The 23,989-nt window shown below is 44.0% G+C and overlaps 1 protein-coding gene across 3 annotated transcripts in view; it reads right to left on the bottom strand.

The window, feature by feature from the left end:
- The window catches only part of PLCE1 (phospholipase C epsilon 1), a 338,579-nt gene extending 316,387 nt beyond the window's left edge, over positions 1-22,192 (bottom strand). For 2 of the 3 annotated variants that reach the window (XM_027595213.1, XM_027595222.1), the window contains exon 1: positions 22,013-22,192. The gene's annotated coding sequence lies outside the window, so the exon portion shown is untranslated. Of the gene's footprint in view, positions 1-21,979 lie in introns of all 3 variants that reach the window. The other variant, XM_035724225.1, reaches the window with a different exon arrangement.
- Positions 22,193-23,989: the final 1,797 nt, after the last annotated feature.

Raw genomic sequence — 23,989 nt, 5'->3', positions numbered from 1 at the left:
GCCCCCCTGAAATCATGCCTAATCTCACCTGTTCAATATATTTGTAATACTGTCCTTGAAGTACAATAACTTCCAGATTGTTCCAATCTTTCTTGCAAGGGCTGGTCAACCAAAGGGTATGATTCATTCATTCACTTATTCAACAAAAAATTTTTGAGCACCTAACTATGTGCCAAATCCTATGCTAAGCACTAAGTACAAATGGTCCATAAAACTACTGATTCTAATCGAAATTTATCAAGGAGATATATACTAGGTTCAGGTGATATTTTATTTAAACTAGGCCAAACAGAGCCAAGTTTGAAGGTGATCTAATAAGAACCAGACTCAGGCGCCTGGGTGGCTCAGTTGGTTGGGCGACTGCCTTCGGCTCAGGTCATGATCCTGGAGTCCCAGGATCGAGTCCCGCATCGGGCTCCCTGCTCAGCAGGGAGTCTGCTTCTCCCTCTGACCCTCCCCCTCTCATGTGCTCTTTCTCTCTCATTCTCTCTCTCAAATAAATAAAATCTTTAAAAAACAAAAAAACAGACTCTCCAACCCACCAATTTGACACTCTCCTCAGCCAGAGTGGTGTGGTCTGCTGCTCCCTGAACCTACCTATTCATCCCCACTTTTGTGTCCTGTTCATCACTCCTGAGCTCCCTCTACCTTCCTTTTTGCAGAGCCACATTCTATTCAGAAAGCTTCTCTGACCAATGACTATGAGACACACTCTCAAACTACTATTGCACCAGCCATCCAGAACATCTTTACACAAACTTAATTGCCCTTGTTCCAAAATGGGGTGGTGGTAAGTATCTGGGACAGGTGCCAGAGCCTCATTTTCTTAATTATTTCCCACAGCTAAGCACTACATGCATTACTAGTAATCACCTAACCATTCCTCTCAGGAATTTCTCCACATGAACCCATCTCTGAAAGGATTTTTCAAGAAAAATATTTTACCCTATCAATTGCTGCAGGCATATCTATATATTTCCTATCCTGACTAATAACGTTGGTTGCTTTCCTACAGGGGGATGACAGCAAAAGACAAAACACTTTTGGAATAGCAAATTTTCATCCAGTTTAGCCATAACTCCTCAAGAAAATAGAACTACCCTGTGTAAAGCAGTCTCCTAGGTCACCTCATCACCTCTGGGCCACATCAAGACCTGAGGACATCCATGCGAGGCACCCATCTGAGCATCTCGTGTCTTATTCAATCATCACAGCAGCTCTCATGAGGTATGTACTAAGACCACAATTTCCAACTTAGAGATAAGAAAACAGGCTTAGAGATTAAGCAAAGCAACTTGCCCAGAATTATTCAGCTAGCCACTGGGGAAGCAGATATTCAAATATCAAATTCAAAGTAGCTACTTCCCCACAGCAAGCATTCTATGCCCTAGCTAATATTCTTCCTCACGTGTTTTTCCCATGAGGCTGAAACCAGTGATTTTCACATTTATGTCAGCATCATAACCATGTGGGGGACTTGGTACAAATACACAAGTTTGGATGAGAGATTCTGATTCAGGAAGGAGAAGGGAGATCTAAATTTCAACAGGCATTTCCCCTTCTTCTCCCCACCAACCGGGTGACTCTGGCGCCAGTTGTCTTCAGACTACATTGATGATACTGCATTAAACACAAGGAGGCTAAACTTACCGGGGAAGAGGCTTTTGTAAAATGGGATTCATTTCATTACCCAGGATCCACCAGGGCCTTAAAAAAGGTGGCAGGGAGTTCGTGCTGAAATGGTACAGTGTCAGTTTGGGACGATGAACTAGTTCTGGTGATGGATGGTATTGATGGCTGCAAAAGAATGTGAACTGTACACTTAAAAAATGGTTAAAATGGCCAATTTTATGTTATGTATACTTTATAACAATGAAAAAAAAAGCAGGGCAGGATGCTAACCTCTTAGCTGCCTTGTAGAGGAGTTTGTCATACCCCTTTCCTGCTGATCTGGAAAGAGGTGAGGTTTACTCTTAAGGGATCCCTTGTGAAAGGGACCTACTGAGAGACAAATGGTGAAGACATCTGGGCCCCAGGTGACCCCCTCATCAGCTCTGGACTGGCTGTGCACACTCCAAGGCGAGCTGACAGGGTCCATGCTTGGTGAGAGTTCCTGGCGCACATTAGCATGGCTCATCCCCTTCCTGCCCACAGCTTGTCCCCGACATACTCATGGGGGTCCCTGGACATGGTAGAGAGAGGAGAGAGGTACTCAAGGGACATCGGGGAGCAAGCTCGCTTCACGGCTTCAGCGCCGGCTCCAGCCTGGGACTTTCAGCAAGTCACCCCACTTCCCTCAGACATCACCTAGCCAGCTCCTTCTCACCTTTCAGACTTCATCTCAACTGTCATCACCTCAGAAAGGCTCTGAAGTCCTAAAGCAGCCCCTCTCCCCACCACACCCACTGCTTTCTGTCATATTACACTGCCTGATTGTCTTCTGAGCATTTACCACCACTGCAAATTATATGTATTACTTATTTGTATGCTAGTTACTTGTTGGCATCCTGAGACTAGGACCAGAGCTTCCTGAGAGCTGCAAAATCCGTTTTGTCTACTGCCATGTTCCCAAAGCAGAGACATAGTAGGAACTCAATAAATATTTGTAAAATAAATAAATGAATCAGCCTCATTTGTTAAATTATGTATAAATTGGTTCCTTCTACCTCCCAAGATGATTTATAGGAGATCAGCTGTGGCCAAGGTGCTTTGTAAAAGGAAAGACTCCACACGCTAGGTGGGGTTATTGTGGGAGGGTGGGGGAGAGGGCAGTTCATGACACCCTGAGCACCTCAAGGAGCCTCCTCTGTGACCTTGACACGTTATGTGGCTCCTCCTTACTCCCCACACTCTTCCTAGGCAGAGACTTGTCTGGAATCTAAAAACGATGATGCTCCACCCTGCAAACTGTCCAAATAGAATGCAACACAATTATTTATTATAAGGCAAGCCCTCTCAGTGAGTTTTCTCACTAATAAGGCATTATTTCTCAAATAACAAGATGTGACTTAGGAAGTCAGGAGTCTGTCAGGTGGGCAAACCTTCTAGAACCACAAAGATAGTCCCTGCCCCAGGTCATTTGAGTTCAACAAGCATAAACTGAGGTCACAGTATATTCCAGGTCCTGGGCTCAGACCCGGGGGCAGAGAGGTGACTCAGACTGCCATACTGGAGTGGGAGACACAGATACTAAATGAAAATCTCAAGGTCAATGAGGTGAATATGGCACTGGAGGGGTGTGTGTGTGTGTGTGTGTGTGTGTGTGTGTGTGTGTGTGTGTGTGTCGGGGAAGGCTTTCTAGAATGACTGACGCCTAAACTGAATTTAAAGTACAGAGGAAAGACGGGCGGGGAAGAGTGAGCAGCCCAAGGTAAGGCACAGAACGGGAAGACCATGTGCTGCGTTTAGGGAGCTCTAAGTAGTGAAAGCATTAGGTATTTACTGCCAGGGTGTCTGGGGTGCCAGGGGACAAGTGGGGGTCAGAAGTGGAAAAGGAAGCTGGGACATGTACCCAAAGAAGTGGGTAGCAACCACTTTCCTGCAGGTAGCAGATCAGAGCTAAATTGCAGACATATGCCCATGGAAGCGGTGTGGAGATGAGCCCACTCATTGGTCCAACAGCGCCAAGGGCCAGTTCGGCTTGGCCTGGAGCAGAAAGAGGTGAAATGAAAAAGATCCCCTGGTCTTCACTGTGCTGAGGACTCGAGTTGGGAGGGGCCTGGCTTGGGGAATTGGAGAGATCCCAAGAAATTTCCCGGCCAGACTTGTCACAAATGCTAGAGGACACGGCTGCCTAGGTCATTGAATCAGGGCTGCCTGTGAAGCCCGGCTCTTGGCAGTCTTGCCTTGGGATGGTGCTTCCTGACAGCCTGGCAGAGCCTCCCAGCTGCTGAGTCAGTCCTGAACAGAGGGAAGAGGAGAAAGAAGAACCAGCATGATTCCCTGCGTTGTAGCCCAAAGTGGACCCTCCTCTGAGTCCTGAGTGAAGGCAGCAAAAATGAAGAGAAAGAAAATGATGGCCCTGGTCTTTTTGCATAAAACACTTTTGCCCCAAATCTTCTCACTAGATGTGGTATGATTCAGAGCATCGAAGACAAGAAAACCAGAAAAAGAGAGGGAGGGAGAAGGAAGAGAATGGGTGGGTTGGGATAAAGGAGGTCAGAAGGGGATTCTTCCTTTCCTTTCCCTGCTGTCCTTACACTGGAGCTGCCTCAGGCCCCTGCACTCGAGATAAAAGGGAACAACGAATTGCTTTCTCACAGGGGGATATATTTTCAGAAGCTCCCAAGGGGGAATTTAAAACTTTATATATTCATTTTGATAATATTTGTAAAAAGAAAAACGTTCTCAAACCCAACCTACCCCTCCCCAAATCAGTCACTCCAACTTTGGCTTGGGGAGAGAGGTGAAAGTCCTCATCTCGTTAGCATGGGTTCATCCTTTCCCCTTCTTCCCACTCCTTCCAGCTCCTTCAGCTTAAGGCACCAAGAAGGCCCTGGCACAGCTGAACACAGCAAGTGGCTGAGTCTGACAAAGAAATTCCCCGTCATAAGGTTAATAGCATCTTCATAGTTGACCCTGGACGATGTGCTTCTCATTGACCCCAACAGCTTGCAAACCCCTGGCTTACTATGGACCAACATATCCTAGTATCTACTGGGCAGTCTCCTACACAGTACAAGCAATCAGTGTCTGCAGGACAAACAGATGCAAAAGTTGGAAACATGGCATATTCCATCAATAAGGGAATGATTAAATAAAACATAGTATATTCAAACTCAGAAAAACAGATTTTTCTGTTTTTATGACTCAGATCTAGATAAATTTACCTGGAAAGAGTTTCAGAGCATATTGTTTCATTTTTTAAAGTAAAAATTGGGACACCCGGATGGCTCAGTTGGTTAAGTGTCTGACTCTTGATTTTGGCTCCGGTTGTGATCTCACGGTTGTGGGATCAAGATCCACGTCGGGCCCCTCTGCTTGGGATGCTCTCTCTCTCTCCCTCTACCCCTCCCCCTACTCTCTCTGTCTCTCTCAAATGGATAAATAAATCTTTAAAAATTAATTAATTAAAATACTTTTAAGAAAAATAAAGTAAAAATTAAAGAATAAAACATTTTATGAGCTCACTTATATAAAACAAAACCAAACCACACACACAAAAACAAAGGCATATCTTTATGTGTATGTGTGTGTATGTATAAATGCATAAAAAAAAGTTTGTAAGAAGACCCACTGAACTTGTAACAGTGATTGCTTCTGAAAAAGAAAGTAAAGTTGGACAAGGGTTAATGTTAATGGGGGCTTTTACTTTATCTGTGTTTACACAATGTTTACATTCTTTCCAATCAAGAATGTATTACTTGTATAATTAAAAATGAATAATAATATACAAATCAAAAATACAATTTTTTAAATCTGAAATTATTGTATGTGATTTTTTTTCCATCCTGTAAAACTTTGCTTGAATGAGTTAAAGAGCCTGAGGAAGGCAGTAGAACTAGTTCCCACTTGGGCAAGGGTTTGTTTATCCTGCTTATCTCAAGTTAGAGCCAACAACGCTAATGATTCTGAATAGCACTGGCCACTCCTTGGCCATCCCATTCCCTCCCACCCACGACTTCAACTATCACCTCCGTGAATGACTCCCAAACGCCTCTTTCCTCACACAGCCTCTCTCCCACAAGCTACAGTCCTGACTTTCCAACTTCCTGTTGGGTAGAGCAAACACCCCATGTACAAAACCACACTCCTGCCCCCCTCCTCTCCCTAATTCAATTCTTTTGCCTAACTTCCTCCTTCCTATTAACGGGCACCTTCTTTTCCCCAGGAACCAAGAAAGGAAGCTTCCCATTCATCTCTAGCCCTCTTTATCCACATATTCACCCAGTTAACTGCAACATTCTAGTGATTTTTCAAAAAAGTTCTTCCCAACTGTTAACTCCTTTCTGTTGTCACTGACACCACCCCAGTTCAGTCAGGTCCTTTCCATCCATGACCTGGACCGTGGAATCACCTTCCAAGTGGTATCCTTGCTCCTGACTACTTTGATCCACCTGCTAGATGCCTGACTTCCCATGTCAGCCTGTTGAGGTCATTTTGAGCTTCCATTCCATCACCTACTGTATCAGCTATTCCAATGCTGAATCGTCTGCAAATTTAGGAAATCAGGCTTCATTTAAGTATCTGACAAAAATGTTAGACTGGGCTGAGCCAAAGACAAGCCTCTGTACCACAGATCTCTTTCCAAGGGAACCCAGAGCTTGTCACTGGATGAAAGAAAGTAACTTTAAAACAAACAGATCAGTGTCACTTTTCAAATACCATCTCACTTATACCTTACAACAATTCCTGATACAAGGTATTATTGTCCTAATTTTAGAGGTTTTATTTTTTTTGAAAGATTTTATTTATTTGAGACAGAGCATGAGCGGGGGAGCCGCAGCAGGGGCAGGGACAGAGGGAAAAGCAGGCTCCCTGCTGGGGAGGGAGCTCAATGCGAAGCTTGATCCTAGCACCTGGGGATCATGACCTGAGCCAAAGGCAGACACCTAACCGACTGAGCCACCTAGGCACCCCCTAATTTTAGAGGTTTTAAAACTAAGGTGTGAAAAGCCTCAGAGCTATTAAGTGGTAGAGTTCTGATCTGAATCCATGTCTGTTGATTCCAGAGCTCATGGTTTTTCCACCACACAGCTGGAAACTTCATGGATTCTTACCTTCTAAAAGATAAAACACACACCCCTTAACCTGCATTAAAGGCCTTCAATATTCTAGCTTCAAACCTAACTTTATAACAGTATATGCACCTGTCCAACAGAGTAATAATGTTTCATGTGCTTTATTTCATTTAATCCACCACAAATCAGGTAGGTACTATGATTATGTTCATTTTACAGATTTAGAAAATGATGTAAAGTGAAATTAAAAGTAGCTTGTTCTATAAACCAAAAATTATCTCAAAATAAAATTTTAAAAATATCAACATTATCCAGCTAGTAAACAGCGAAGCTGGATTTAGAACTGAGGTCTGCTTAGCCAGGGAAATATTTAGAAGGCAGAACGGACAGGAAATTCAATTAATATAGTCAGTCAATCAACATTTGTCACTGGTTCAATATTGTGCTGAGGCTGGAGATAAGAGAAGTGAACACTGATAGTAGTCCCTGCCCCTGGCTTCATGGAGCATATGCTTTATTGGGAAAGACAGACACTGAAATGGGAAGGAGAAGCCCCCAGTACTACGAGACCATGGACTCAGAAGGGATAGCCTTGGAGAGTTAAGGTTTCTGGTCTCGGTAAATGGGTCGATAAGCGTTCTAGTCACTGCAATAAGGAACACAGGAAAAATAGGTTTGGGAAAAGACTAAGTCCAATTTGAGACACGAGTTTTGGGAAGATGTCACACAGGCAGTTGGATATGCAGGTCTGGAGCTCAAGAGTGAGGAATGGGCCACAAAAAGATCTGGAGCCACTGATGTAAAGGTGAAACTCAACTCATGGAGGTAGATTTATCCTAAGGAACCGCAACATTTATGCAGAGCAAACAAGGAGAAAGAAGGCCTCAAAGGAAACCCTGGCCATGGTCTCCTGTGAACAGACCTTCTGAGACTGCTTCACCTCTTCCCAAGCAAGAACACCTTTCCATTCTTTCTATCAAGCCATACCCTGCCTCAGTCAAGCCCCAGAAAACTCCAACCCAGAGCTCCCTCTCCTGGACTCACGCCATTTAACAAATGGCCAGAGACTCAGCCGTTTCTTTGCAAGGACACTGAAAATTTCAAGTATTTGTGTCCTGTCTCCCTACCTTGACTGAAAGATCTTTGATGGCAAATCCTAGGTATAAAATTAGGAATACAGTCAACATTCTCTTTACAGAACCAACTAATAGCAGTCTATTTCGAAAAGTAAAAGTAAATTTACTTTTTGTAAATTCTCTTTACAGAACCAACCAATAACAGTCTATTTCAAAAAGCAAAAAGCAAAACTAAATCAATAGCCAAGAATTTATGTAAACTAGATACTCCAGAAGGACCTGAGTGTCTTCCTCAATACAACAGCAACCAATATCCTGGGCATTCTCCCAAGCTTTCCCCTGAGCCTCTGCACTGAACAGAACCAGTCACAGGGTGACTATTTGCTGCTTCTTCTTACCCATTCTAGTCTATTCTGTGGAATGGGCCACGTTCTTTATCTTGGCAGCCTTTGCTTCCAGAATTCTTCAAGTTGAAAAGAAATGTCTTCAAAAGGGAAGACATGAGGATGAAAATGTTTTGCTCAAGAAAACACCAAGTAGGGCGCCTGGGTGGCTCAGTTGGTTAAGTGACTGCCTTCGGCTCAGGTCATGATCCTGGAGTCCCGGGATCGAGTCCCACATCGGGCTTCCTGCTCAGCAGGGAGTCTGCTTCTCCCTCTGACCCTCTTTCCTCTCGTGCTTTCTATCTCTCATTCTCTCTCTCAAATAAATAAATAAAATCTTAAAAAAAAAGAAACCACCAAGTAGCAGCATAAGAGTCCCATGAATTGAGCCACACTTTTAACCAAGCCCCTTTGACAAAATATTGTCTTATTTTATGGCTTATAAATTATTCCTCATTCATGATGTTATATACTACCTTTCCATAAATAAATAAATGAGATAGAGTGAAAGGGAGAGAGTTAATAACATCTTGTTTCACAAATCACAGAAATTTGGGTTCTTACCTGCATTACCGTGTGGCTCAGCAAGCCCAGGGAGGCAGCGGCTGTGGGGGTCTTGCTCATCCCACCAGCCCATGCAGTGCCTGACACACTGGAGTGACTCAAAATGACCTCGGCATGTATGAGCAACAAATGGATGAGCAAAGAAGGTTGTGAAAAAACAAAATTGTAGAAAAAAATGAAGAGACAGGGAATGAAGGGTGACATATAAGTAGCAAGAGTGTGAAGAAGGCAAAGCTGAAGAGATAACCAACCATCTCCTACATCTGAAGCTCAGATTCTCCTCAGCTTCTCCACAAAGACACCCACACAGTAGCTACATTTGGGGGTCAGCTTCTCAATCCTATACCTAACAAATGCACACGTATAGTATTCACCATTTAATATTTTTAAGTTTTGTAACTGCCTTCTTTCTTCCTTTTTATGTGCCTTAGGAACACTTTTTTTTTTAACAGATTTTATTTATTTAGTTGAGAGAGGAAAAGCATGCAGGAGTGGGGGGAGGGGCAAGAGGGAGAGGGAGAAGCAGACTCCCCACTGAGCAAGGATCCCCATGCGGGGCTCCATATGGGGCTTGATCCCAGGACCTGAGATCATGACCTGAGCAGAAGGCAGACGCTTAACTGACTGAGCCACCCAGGTGGCCCAGGAACACTTTTTCTTAACCTTTCACTTAAACTAAGCCTTGACACTGAATTTGACAACTACTAGGTTCTTAGGCAATGATGCAGCAGCTCATGCCTGTCCTGTGGGTTTGCTGATGTGTTACTTAACACCCCATTGCTCCAGAAAAGGAGGTCTGCATTCGGTACCTGGAATCTGTTAATAGCAGAATTCTAATTCTGCCTATGTTATGAGAGACATAAAGAAGTAAGAGCGCTTCTTTGTGTTAAAAGTGTTAAAAACAAAACAAAACAAAACAAAGGTACTGACTGCATTTTCACGACACAGGAAGCGCCTCAGTTAACCAATCTCTGATATGCGCTTTATCCTCCTTACTCTCTGCCACACAAACAGCATCTCCAGCTCCTCACCACATGGGAAGCTGCCCCTGTCACTCTCAGGAAGGCATGGGGGTCTCCTGGAATCCAATCTATGCATACTCAGGAGTAGCAAGCTAATTTTAACACCAGCCTTTGATGACCAAGGCTAAAATAAAGCTAACTAAAAAAAATTCCAAAGTAAAATCTAAATGGATTCCAGATTTTTCTCTATCTTAGAGATATAATTCATTAACACCATGATAATAAACTGCCACAATGAGACTGCAAGTATGGTTTAATGATAGGAAATTTGTTAACATAACATAACACATTAGTAGTCAAATGTGGAAAAAAGCATATAATCACTTCAAAGATTAACTCTTTGGCATGTGACATAAGTCAATTCTCTTTTATTTCTTTTTTAAATCTGTGAATATGAAACTACTTTCTCAAAGTGATTTAAACTTTTTAAAACCAAAGACAACATTATATTTCTTAATGAATATGAAGAGCATTTCCATTAAAATCAGGATTAAATTAAAAGTCTATTATCCTTATTCTTAGTTATTAATGTTCTGGAATTTTTTATTCAAAAGAGAAATAATCATTATTTGCAGATAATACAATTCTCTACCCAGAAAGCTCAAGAGAATCAGCTAAAAAATTAAGTTGATTAATAAAAAAAACACAAAACATTTTTTAAAGATATTATTTATTTATTTGTCAGAGAGAGAGAGCACACACGTGCACAGGCAGGGGGAATGACAGACAGAGGGAGAAGCAGGCTCCCTCTGAGCAAGGAGCCCGATGTGGGACTTGATCCCAGGATCCTGGGATCATGACCTGAGCTGAAACCAGACACTTAACACCAACTGAGCCACCGAGGTGTCTCAAAACACACAAAACATTTTTTAAATAAGAAAAATATGATTAATATGAAGGGTACTATAAAATTTAACTGACAGACATAAAAATATTTGAGTAGATTAAGAAACATTCTGAAAGGATAAAGAAGATGTGATGTATATATATGCATATACACATATATACACACCCACACATATACACACACACAATGGACTATTACTCAGCCATAAAGAAGAATGAAATCTGGCCAACCAATATGGATGGAGCTAGAGGGTATTATGCTAAATGAAATAAGTCTGATGGAGAAAGACAAATACCATATGATTTCACTTATATGTGGAATCTAAAAAACAAAACAAATGAACAAACAAAACAAACCCTTAAATACAGAGAACTGGTGGTTGCCAGAAGGGAGGTGGGTGGGCGGAAAATTATGGTATAGGGAATATAGTGAATAATATTGTAATTACGTGGTATGGTGACAGATGGGGACTACACTTACTGTGGTGAGCACTCAGTAATGTATAGAATTGAAACGTCAATATGTTGTACACCTGAAACTAATACAACATTGTATGTCAATTATACTTCAATAAATTTTTTAAAAGAAAAAGAGAGAAGTATATAAAGACTAATTCTATAAACATATTCATTCTTTCTGAATTAATATACAAGTTTATTATAATCCCAATCAGAATCTCAGTGGATTTTTGAGATCTGACACAATGTCTCAAAATTTAATTTGCAAGAATAAGCAAAAAAATAATATAGAAAATTTGAATAATTATGAGAGAGAAGTGCCTCTATGTGATACAAATATACATTATAAAGCTAACATAACTAAAACAGTGAGGTACTCAAGCATTTGCAGATAGATTATCTAAGGCCTAAAACTGACTTTAGAATATACAAGATGAGATTAGGAATTGCCTAGGATTATCCAATAAATATATTATTCAAGGAAATTATATAAGAAATATAAACATATATATGAGGAAATAAATATATTATTAAGGAAAATTAAGTATTTAGAAAACAGTTTAGGTCTTCAACTCATAATATGGACAAATTCCAAATGAAAAGCTGAATGTAACTAAAAGCCTGAAAATCTAAAAAATATAGTTAATCATAGAAAATAGATAAAAACTACAAATTTAAAGGCCATGGAAGTAATTACCAGGGAGGATATAGATCTATGGTCATATAGAAATTAAATTTTCTATACATTAAAAAATATGCTAAACATTTCAAAAATATAATATTTCATTAATATTTCTATATAGTATCCCATAGCAGAGATAAGCACAATCTGCTTAATTATGATTAACAAAGTTAGGTGAAACTTATAAAACATGAAAACATGATCTCAATTTGGGGGGGAAGAACAAGGACAAAAACCTAGAAAGCCATGAACCAAATGTTATTAATTACTCTGGATGGTAGAATTGTGGGTGATTTTTGGACTTCTTCTTTATTGTACTTTTCTCTAGTTCCCAAATTATCCAAAATAAACATGTATTATTTTGCAACCAGGAAAAAAAATACTAGTTGAGAAAAACAGCATCAAGTGACAAAGATAGGAAAATACTTGCAAAAATACAGAATGCAGGGATGTTACATTCTTAATTCATTAAGAAGTCTCACGTAAAAAGAAAAAAAAGACAAATGGAAAAAACTACTATTAAATAACCAAGAGAAAGCACCATGATGATATATTATTTCTAGTAATCAAAGAAATGCACATTCAACCTATGAAATACCAAGTCTGGTATCTTTCACTGACATCCACTGGAAAAACCACCCTAGTATATCATTAGTAGAAGTGCAAATTGGTACAGCCTTTTTGGAGAGCATTTTGGCAGTATGTATCTGGAGTCTCTAAAAAACTTCTACACTTTGGGGCACCTGGGTGGCTCGAATGGTTAAGCGTCTGCCTTCGGCTCAGGTCATGGCCCCAGGGTCCTGGGATCGAGTCCCACATCAGGCTCCCTGCTCTGCGAGGAGCCTGCTTCTCCCTCTCCCTCTGCCTCTGCCTCTCTCTCTCTCTCTCTCTCTCTCTCATGAATAAATAAATAAAACATTAAAAAAATAATAATAAAAAATAAAAAAAATAAAAAACTTCTACACTTTGATCTGGTAATTCCACTTCTAGGGACTCTGTGCTAAAGAAAGAATCAGAGATCTGGGCAATGGAGAGGTATTTAAATAGAAAAAAAGTACTAGGGATCAACAGCTAAATGTCCAGCAATAGGGTGATAAATAAGTCCTCCACGGGACCACACAATACAATGAGACCCAGCCACTGAAATCAAGGTTTGGAAACACTAAATGATGTGGAAACATCTTAATGATGGAATGTCAGGCAAAGAATCCAGAATTTAAAACTGTGTATTATGTATCTATAGTATGGTCTTTTTTTTTTTAAGATTTTATTTATTTATTTGACAGAGAGAGACACAGCGAGAGAGGGAACACAAACAGGGGAAGAGGGAGAGGGAGAAGCAGGCTTCCCGTGGAGCAGGGAGCCCAATGCGGGGCTCGATCCCAGGACCCCAGGGATCATGACCTGAGCCAAAGGCAGACACTTAACGACTGAGCCACCCAGGCGCACCTCTACAGTATGGTCTTAATCCTGTTTGAAACAAAGGTCTCAGTTTTGCCATTGCCCAGCTAGGTGGCTTCAGTCAAATCTGAGTCTCTCAAGAGACCAGTTCTTTCAACTTTAAAAGTGAGGGGGGACACTCGGACCCCTCCTTTCTAGCCCTCAATCCTCACTGTTGGATGACATAGCATATAATAAGTAATAAATAAATCACAAATGGATATGTAATGTCTGCATTAATAAGTAAAAGATAAAATTTTAGTTGTTAAAATAAAATTGTTTGGACTAAAAATTCTCTCTTTTCTAACTAGTATCCTCCTAAATAGGTGACATATTTTAGGTGTGACTGCTTAGATAGTGATAATTCATTAGAACTATATAGCATGGTTAGAAATAAACACACTCTCTTATCCTCTGTAAGTAATTTGATCTGGGCTTGGCCTGCCTGGGTCGGGAACACACTTCACCTGTTGTCAGCCATCCCATGACCCAGCATTGGTGAGGCCCGGCCCCTTCTCAGTCAGCAAAGGATAGTCAAAATCCTAGATCCAAGAGATGTCATGGGAGAACCCACAGGGCTGGCTGACTGCTGTGTTGCACTGATGGCCCAGAAAGGTCACTTTTTGGAGTTCTTTTTGTAAATTTCTATAGCTTCAATGTATAATAGCTCAAGAAGTTCTTACCTTCTTCTGTTACATTCAAATATTAATTGAGCATCTTTCTTTCACCACTGCCTGGAGCTTTACCAATCCCTCCCACTGTGAATTTTAAAACCACACGGAGGCATGATGAAAGAATAAGCCTCAAGCACAGGCTGAGTTAGGGACTATTGAGCCTGCTGAGTGGCAAAGAAGTGAATCGGAATCGGCTCAGAACCCAGCAGTTAACAAACTGCAGAAAGAATGAGGTTTATGTGCTGCCCTGTCATCCAAATTCATTCTGTCTTTGGGGGGGAAAGGGAATACAATTTCACGCCAAAAGTATTTAACTTCTGTGAATTGTATCCACCTCTCTGAGATTAACAAACCAGACTACCAGAGAGGGCTTCAATTCTTCCAGGCAAACATAACATAGGTGAAAATATGTTCATCAATGAAATCTGAGTTTGTGTTATTAATAATAACAAATGATTCAAAACTTCTTTAGAAATGACAGTAACTTGAACCAAATCCAGTGATATCCAAATTAAACTGTGTTATATGATATTTTAATCCCAGATGTGTATAGTATGCACTTGGTCACATGTGTTTTTTCCCAATGATTTTTTTCCATTCCCTGGATTTTCCATAGTCAGTGATACTATATAGTTTAAACCTAAAATGAAGTCATCAAAACAGAGTCCTTTCTTCTACCTCTTCCTTAATTCTGCATATTGCAGGCTTACTGTTTTACTATTATAATGTAGCTGTTCCAACAAGGCATTAAAAATATATAGATGATCATCATGTTTTGTTATACCTCTGGACTTGTGAGCACAAATCATCAGCCCCTCTAAAGGAGACTTTCCAGTTTATTTTTATAAATGGAGCACATTTTGTTGGGGCCACCACCTAGCAGATCATGCCATAGAGTACACACCAATGTGTACTGAGCAGATAATGGCACTGACCAGCCCCGTCTGACCAATAACCCTGTCAAGCTTAGCCACCCTGTTTATGTTTGTATTTTGTTAAGTCCTAAGGGGAGGGGTAAGGATTCAACAGTATTCAGTCTATTATAGACCAAATGCCTTGGAGAAGCAGCAGGGAGGAGACCGGAGTTTCATTCTGCCCCTCCCATCCCAGCCCCTACATCTGGCAGGCAGGGGAGAGAAAAGAAGAAATGTCCTACAAATCCTAAAAGTAGCAGAGACCCTGCTTCTTGGCAGAAGGCAGTGAAGCCTCAGAGGCCTTGGGGGATGCAGCTGCTATACCCATGAGAGACAGCCTCGTGTCACTGCACCTGTAGTCATCTGCAGTCAGAGACTATGGAAATTTCAAGGGCAACCTGGAAGAGAGAGGAGTAACAGGGGACCCCTGGCTGCAGCACCACCGGAGAGCAGAACCCCGCGAAGACATGAGGCTACCTGCTTCTTCAGCCACGGCACTGGGAGACTTAGTAATAAGAAAAACGATCCTGAGAGCTAGTGTTCATTGAATTTTTATTGTGATCAGGCACTGATCTAAGCCCTTTACATGGATTATCTCATTTATTAAGTAGGTTCTACTACTGCCTCTCCCATTACATACATGAGGAAGTTTGGGCCCCAACAGGCCAAGTCTTTTGCTCAAGGTTGTGGAGACTGTATATAAGTAGTGGAGCCAGGATGTAAACAAAGCTAAGCAACATGCATCCAGACCCCAAACTTGTAAAATGCAATTAGAGAAAACACAGCGTTATGTATCTTGCACACCCCAGTCTCTGGGCTAAAGGTCTTAACGCAGAGTGCCTTAACATGCGGTTTAGTTCCTCTCAAACTTCTCTGTCTCTCTAGCAATAGAAGCAGGGTGAAGGGCTGGGGTCTTCTCCTACCATACCCCTCACCTGGTAGAGGCCCCAAACACTCTTAGAACACAGTTTGAAAACCAATACCACTCGGAATTATGTGCTTGAGAGACAAAACCGCACAGCCAGAAAACCAACAGGAGCCAGATAAACCAAAGGAAAAGGGCAAAAATCACCTCCCCCTGCAGCCTTAAGTCACAAAGGTAGCTCACAATACGGTCCCTGACACTAACCATCTAAAGTTTGAGCATTTGAGGGGCCAGAAGGAGGTGGAATTCAGGGCTGGAGCAGAGAGTCAGGAATGAGGCAAATCCAATAAACAGGCAGAGGTGGGAAGCAAAGCCAACAGGATGCCTGGGCCAGCGGTCTGTGGTGAGAGAGCGAGGCTGCTGTAAGCACAGAGGTGGGAGCACAAGAGGGAGGCCAGCACAGGAACTGCTCCCAGAGCCAGCGTCCTCTAGCTTCAAACTGTCTGCACATATCATATGAGATAGGAATGGCAAAACCTTACCAAGCACTTCAATACCAGGCTTTCTTGGGCGGGGGGGACGTTGGGGGGATGACACTGCCCTCCTTCTCACTGATCCAAATACTCTCTTCCTTCCATACAGTAACATACCATTCAGTGGCTGATACTGTCAGACTTAGCCGACAGAAATGCCTGCTTTGGGGAGCAGGGTGGGTAACACTTAAGAGTGCCAGACTGCTTGGATTCATATCCTAGCTCTACCACAACTAGCTCTGTAACCTCGGGCAAGTTACTCAACCTCTCCGTGCCTCTGTTTTCTCTTCTCTGAGATGCAGATAGCAAAAGTACCTATCTCAGAAGGTTGCTGTGAGGATGAAGGCTTCCTAGGTATGAAGTACTTAGTACACTACCCAGCAAGGTTTGCACTACCCATTGCCTGTTCTTGTTCCCTCATTGTGAGAGCTTTTGTTTCACCCCTGACCACTTTCTGGTTTCTCTTCCGTGCCCTCTTAGTTTTGTATTGCTGCTGTGATAAATTGCCTCAGTCTCGGTACCTTCAACAACTCAAATTTGTTATCTTACAGTTTTGGAGGTCAGAAGTCTAAAACGGGTTGGTAGGGCTGCATTCCTTCAGAGGCTCTAGGGAAGAATCCATTTTCTCGCCTTTCCCAGCTTTTAGGCGGCCTGCATTCCTTGGCTCATTACTCCTACCTCCTGCTAGGGATTCTGATCCTCTTGCCTCTCTTTTATAAGGACCCTCTTGACCAGACTAGGCCCATCCAGCTATTTCTCATCTCAAAATCTTTAATCACATCTGCTGAGTCCCTTTTGTCATATAAAGTAACATATTTATACGTTCCTGGGATTAAGACTCGGATACATTTAGGAGGCTATTGGCATTAGTCAGTTTACCACACACACCTCTCCAAAGCGTAAAACTGCAGACTGGCAAGATGTAGGTAGGCCCAGAACAACATTACCAGCTAACTTTGTGAGCACTCACTATGTACCTGGCACTATGCAAAGTGCTTTGAGTATCTTGCTTAGGTCTCACAGCAACCCTGTAAAATTACTATCCTACAGAAAAGTTAATTACTTGTCTAAGGTTGTACAGCTAGTAGGTGGTAAAGCCTGTGTAAACCAGGTAAGTTTGATTTCTAGTGCCCTTGTATTTCACCAAGGGTGCCTTGTCCCTACACCTTAAATCATTATAACTTGGGGAGGTGGGGGGAAGGGTGGCACCATGATCACTAGGAGGAGACTTGGAGGCTGTACCATAAAAGGTAAAATGCTCCCCAGATACAGAGAGACAGGGGTCCTGTGGAGCCCATACTAAAAGATCCACACAGATAGTGGAGCACTCAGAACATTTTCTTATACTCAAAGGAGAAACCTTGGGGGTAATTAAGGATTTCTTCAAATGTGGGTGCCTGGGTGGCTCAGTGTCCCACTCTTGATTTCGGCTCAGGTCATGATCTTAGGGTCCTGGGATCGAGCCCCCATATCCAGCTCCCCAATGAGCTGCTTGTCCCTCTCCCTCTGCCCCTCACTCTGCTCACACTTTCTCTGTCTCTCTCTCTCAAATTAATAAATAAAATCTTAAAAAAAAAGAATTTCTACAAATGAAGGGACCACCTATTCCTGCCACCACTTGGAGGGAAAGGGAAAAGTCCATTCCTGACCCCAGACCAGCTCTGCAGTTCTAGTCAACCTCCAAAAGAAGAGAGGAACTTACAGTCTCCTCTGGAGAGACAACCAACTGAGTCAGATGGATCCAGATCCTCTGAAACCATACCAGAAGTCTCAGAACCCCTGCAGGCCACCAGAATGGGCCCACCAGTGCTCAGCAGTCAATATACACCAGGACCAAACCATTCCCTGCCTTCTACCTCATAATCGTTATGAGTATATAAACCCCCATGTGCCAATGATTTCAATAAGGGCCCAGTAGCTTTACCAATGCCACAATGAATGGCCTCTTTTTCTATAGGTTCTTACACAGCAAATGGCTCAAAATAAACTGTGATTGGCACAAGGTGGAAAGGAGCAAGCTAAACAGCTGCGAAGAATGCCCATTGTGGTGGTGTAACCATCCACAGCATTTCACCCTCAACTGCTAAACAGTTCAGCCAGAGCCCTACCTGAAACTTTCTAATGAGTTGAATTAAAGCTATCTGGCTTCACCAAGCCAAAAAAAGTGGCCAGTCATTTGTTCTGGGTGATGAGACCAGAGGCTGATGCAGTGTAGCACACTGGTCAAGGCAACAGATTTTGAAGCCAGCCTGCTCTGACTGACTCCTGGCTCTGGGACTTTCTTGCTATGACTCCACACAAGTTGCTTAACCTTTTAGTTCCTCAGTTTTCCCATCTTCAAAATGGACATGATAATGGAGGCCCGTACTCCTTTATCCAAAATCATAATTTTTTTTGGCTTTTATGATGGTAAGACAGTGCCATAGGCCATATATTACATAACACTGTTGGGAGGATCCACAGCAAACACGTCCGTTCTTTCTGAAATAAAAATGTATGAATAGTTCTCACCAGGTGAGAAAAATAAACATTATGATAACCTCATGTCAACTCAGACCAAATTTTGTAGCGAATTTATGAAAGCCAATTTTGAGAGCTTGTTTTGATTTTGGAATTGCAGGTAAGGGATAACAGGTCTCTGGCACTTGCTGCCTCATGTTAGAATGAAATGAGTTAATAGATGTAGAGTACTTAGAACATTGCCTGGCTTGCAGTAAGCACTACGAACAACAACTGCTACTATTACTTGCATCTAAATAGATTTGCTAGAGGATTATAAACAGGAACATTTTAATTTATGACTGAATTAGGTTTTGACATCACTATCTTGGCAATTAACAGGCATGAACCCTTTATTTAGAACAATATTCCAGGACAGGATTTCTGAAATGATGGAAATACTCTGCATCTTCATTGTCTGGTAGGGTAGCAACTAGCCACACACAACTATTGAGCCCTTGAAATGTGGTTCATTAATTTCACTTAATTCTAATTTAAAGTTAAAGCAAATAACCGTATGTGGCTTGTGGCTACCATACTGAAAGCACAGCTACAGAGGGCTAGGTTCTGATCTGGCCCATGAAAATCTATTTAAGCCATAACACAGATGAATTATTGCTTTAACAAAAATAAGCCTGAATTCTGTACCCTGAGAGCAGAGAAGACCACATGATGCTGGAAAGAGTTTTCTCTTCCTTTCTAGGCCCCTAGACAGCATGGTTGGTCCATGGCAAAGTACATCTTTGATATCATCTTTTCTCTACACCCTGCTTCTCCAACTTCCTTTGTGGGGATCCCACATATCTGGACCACATGTTTCCCTAAGCCCCATCAATACCTCCCAGCCCTTCTCCCAAAGTACCATGCTCCCCAACACCTGCCTTTCCTCTCCCCAACCTAATTCTGCTTGCTCAATGCCAAGATCTCAACCAAATGTCAGCAGGAAAGCCACTTGATTAAACAAGCTGCTACTGCTTTTTCTAGCTTTTTCTCCACGTTTCCTTCTAAATCCAGAAACTCTAAATTGTTGTGTTCCCCGGGGAACCCCCTTCTCTCCCCACCCCCCACCCCCAGCAGAGGTAGGCCCAGGCCCAGAGAGAAGGAGTCTGGACTGAAGCAGCTGTTGTCCTACATAGGCTGCTTGCCAGCCAGGTGTGTGGAAGGCAGGACTGTCAACGTGCGCATACACACACACACACACACACACACACACACACACACACACACACACACACACACACACACACACACACACACACACACACACACACACGTGCAGAGCAGCCTCGCTCCATGCAAATATCTCCTCTTGCCCAAGCATGGGAAACATTCCCTGCCGGTGGCTCAGTTGGTTAAGCGACTGCCTTCGGCTCAGGTCATGATCCTGGAGTCCCGGGATCAAGTCCCACATCGGGGGGTCCCTGCTCCGCAGGGAGTCTGCTTCTCCCTTTGACCCCCCCCTCGCGCTCTCTCTCCCTCTCTCATTGTTGCTCTCTCAAATAAATAAATAAAATCTTTAAAATAAATAAATAAATAAAAACATTAATTATTCTTTATTCATTTGGAAATGTATAAGTAACAAGTTGCACATTAAATTCATTTTTAAGGTATACAACAAAAGCCCAGAAGGGACTGTGACTAACAAAAGTTGCAAACAGAAAAAGAAAACCAAGCACCTTCACTGGAATCTAGCTTTACCACAACTCACTTGAGCATGGAATTTTTAATGACACAGGTCAACCTTGGAGCACATCCAAGGAGCTTATGTTACTAGAAGGACTGGAAGAACGTCCCTCAGCTCACTCTCACCTCTCACTTGGTCCCAGAGCATGGACCACAGATAATTATTATGCATGGCTCCTGGATATAAAGAAAATTTCCTCTATGGGCCTGTAAATGGAGGACAATGTAAATGGTAAATATTATGTTTTTCAATAAATACTTTCAATTATAGTATCTCCTCCCAAGTAAAGATTTGTGTTGAAGAACAAAAGTCTTAACATTTAATAGCAGCCCACAATTATTTCAGAGGGCCTTATAGCTGCAAACACTGTGCTAAGAAAGCCACAGTTAATGCCTTCAGTAGGGAAAACGAGACATGCACAGAAATAACTCTCAAAGAAGGAGAATGGAGAAAGGTAGGGAAGGTAAAATGCTGCAGGAATCCCAGCAGGGGAAGGTTGACTTTTTGGGACTGGGCTTATCAGGGAGGGCCTCACAGCAGTAACAAAATTCAGCTTGAAGGATGGTTAGGATTTACACTGGTGAAATGGGCAGGAAGGGCATTCAGGAAGAGGAAAGGGGAAAGGATGTTCTAGATGACAGCATCCTCAGGCATTCTTTAGAAAGTATCTGTGAAGACATGGCTGCATACAGACAGCATCCAGAGACAGTTCAACTCCCCATCTCCCGCAGTGACGCACTGTACGGGTATCCACGGGGCCACCTGCATCCACCTCCCAAGACAGGCTCTCAAAAATTCTCCCTGGTGGGTCCAGCATTCTTGGCGGCCGCTGTGCCCATTCTGCGGTAGCGGCCCCACCCAATCCCACCAGGGGTTCCGACAAGGAACACAAGGAAAAGTATCTAATCTTGCAGGGATCTAAATGACCCACTGGCAAATTCTGCAAAATGCAACTACAGTTATGAACAGTGTGCAAACAAAACTTTTTAAAGAAGTGAATCCCCCATCACATCTCTTCAGGGAACTCACTATCGAAAATGACGCCGATAAATCTTTATACGTAGACTGTTTCATACACGGAACAACTAGTTGAGTCGGTTGAACCAACTGTCTCAGGGCTTAAATACTAGGCACAGGGGCGGGGGAGAACCCCATACATTTATACTGTGCATTTAACATTAGCCACAACGGAGGACTTCTGGCTCTCGTTACTCATTATCATAGCACCAGAGAACATTAAAAAAGACGTGGCCATTCTTCTAGTCACTAAAGTGAGCCCAGGTCCAATATGGTATTTTCTAGGACTTGATGTAGATCGATCTCTCCAAGAACAATCTCCTGGGCACCTTTCTTGAAATACAGTTGCTAGGTGCCGCCTCAAAAAGAGCTTATGTTTTCCCTCTCTGTACTGGCCGCCTCCACAAGTACACAGAAAATGCCGCGAAAACTGAGGCAGACGCGTGCGGGAGTGAGGCATGCACTCGGGGTGCCCTGGAGCCGGAGCGGAGGCCGGCCTGTGCCCCCTCCCAACACCCCACGGCCGGGCCTCGGTTCCTCCGGGTGGGGGCGGGGCCCCGCGCCAGGTACGGACCGAGGCGGCTGCCCTCGCGGAGCCGCGGGAGTCTCACAGAAAGAGCCCACCTCTCCCCTGCGCCCACCTCAGGAACCGAGCCACACAGTCGCCTTCTCACCTCTCCTCTTCGGGCCAGTCGCTCCGGAGTCCCCAAGTGCGTCCTCTGGGACGCGCCTGTCGCTAGCGGCGTCGGGTGTCCCCGCTACCGTGTGTCAGCGGCAGAGCGGGTGCCAGCAGCGCGCCACGGCCAGGCAAGTGCCCCGGAGGCAGAGCCCGGGGCGCGCCGCCCGCTCGCCCGCTCGCCCGCTCGCCCGCCCGCCCGCTCGCCCGCCCGCCCGCTCGCCCGCCGGGGGCCCCCGCCCCCGCCCCCACCCGCCGCGCTAGCGTGTGCGCCCCCGCGGGCGTCGCTCCCTCGCTCCGCGCCCCTGGACTCTGCGCGCTGCCGGGACGGGACGGCGGCGCGGGCGGCAGCGGGGCCCCCGCCCTGGGCCGGCCTTTCCCAGAACTCGCCCGCCCCGGGTGAGAGGCCGCGAGCGCAGCCGCGGGCCCCCGGGCGGCCGGGGGAGCGGCCTGAGGCGGTCCCGCCCCCGGCTCGGGCCGCGCGGAGCATACGGGGGCGAGGGGCGGACCCCGCCGCCACCACCGCCCGGGCGGCCAGCCGCGCGACCCCCGCTCGGCCTCGGGCTCCGCCGGCCGGGCGCGGCCCGGGCCCACGGGAGCGCTGCCGGACCACCGGGCTCCGGGGAGGCGGGAACTCTGGGCACCTCAGGCCGCGGGAAGTTTTGCGCACACCTTCTCCCCGGGGACCAGCCCTGCTTCACCCTTAGGGAAATTGAGGCTCGTGGCAGATAGGTCTCTTGACCAAGGTTACTCTGGTAAATGGCAGCACCAAGTCTCGAACCCATTCGGTCAGTCCTTAATTTAATAAATTTTATTGAGCGCCATACCGTGCCTGGCGCTGTGCCAAGCTCTGGAAGCACGCTTTTTGCTGCTAATAGTGGCCGTTCAGATCTGTGGACTCCAAATCCAGTGCTCTGTCATTGCTGAAGCAAACATGATGGGGATATTCAACCACCACCAGAAACTACAGGCTCTGCACAGAGCCTTCCCTAGGCGCTGGGAGATTTGTATACCCCGTTGACAGGAGAGCCACGGACCTGAAGAAAAGTTAAATTTATCATTCCTCCCCCTTTCCCCTAAACCTGTTCCTCTTTACCTATTTTGATGGACAAATAACCTTTCCAGAGGTCTGACACCTCCTCATACATTCAAACAGGACCAATTCCTGTGGCCCATAACCCCTCCCATCTGTCCTCTTCTTGGACCCAATCGTCCCTCACGCGACAGCCATATTATTTTCCCTCTTCTACAACTTAAATCTGTGCAGAAACCTCCTTAGGCTCCCCACTGCCTTCCAAACTAACTCCCCACGACTGTAGGGACCCACCTCATCCTGGCTAATATGGACCACCGCCATAATGTCTCTCCCACTCCAACTCTGTACCCGTGTTTAGGCTGAGCCTCTACCTGGACAATCACCATCTCTGCCCACACACTATCTTCCTGCTCAAGTTTGACCCTTTATTTCAGGTTGCTCTTAAAAGTGACCTCCCCTCCTTTGAGCCTCCAGGGCACAGGAGAGGTTAGATCAAGGATGCATAGGAGGACACCAAAGAATTTCTGCCTATAAGAAAAATATGACAGCCTGGTCCTTAACTGTTTTGCTGTTTTCTCACCACTAGGATTTTAATAAAAATCAACATTACTGCTTCCCTTGAGAGCTGATTTTGGAAAGGTCTCTGCAGAGGACGATGAGGAAACTCTTTGTTCATTAAGAGCTTGAGATCTCAGCACTAGAGCAATAGAGAGTGGTCATTTACTGCAGTGCCTGAGTCTGCTCTGGGCAGGTGAATGCAGGAGCCAGGAAAAAGGAACCATCACTGACAGTAAACAAGGTACACTGTTTATTTAATATATTGTTTTCTGTTATGGTTTTAAATATCATTTAATGAATCTAGTAATGTCAAACATCATCAGTCACCTGGAGCCCCCAAACACTTGTGTTTTGTTGTTGTTGTTGTTATTTTAAATGAGG

Source organism: Zalophus californianus, chromosome 15 (assembly GCF_009762305.2).
Source record: "Zalophus californianus isolate mZalCal1 chromosome 15, mZalCal1.pri.v2, whole genome shotgun sequence".
Classification (NCBI taxonomy): Eukaryota; Metazoa; Chordata; class Mammalia; order Carnivora; family Otariidae; genus Zalophus; species Zalophus californianus.
Note: the sequence above shows the minus strand (reverse complement) of the source record. Positions and strands in the feature narration are given on the sequence as shown.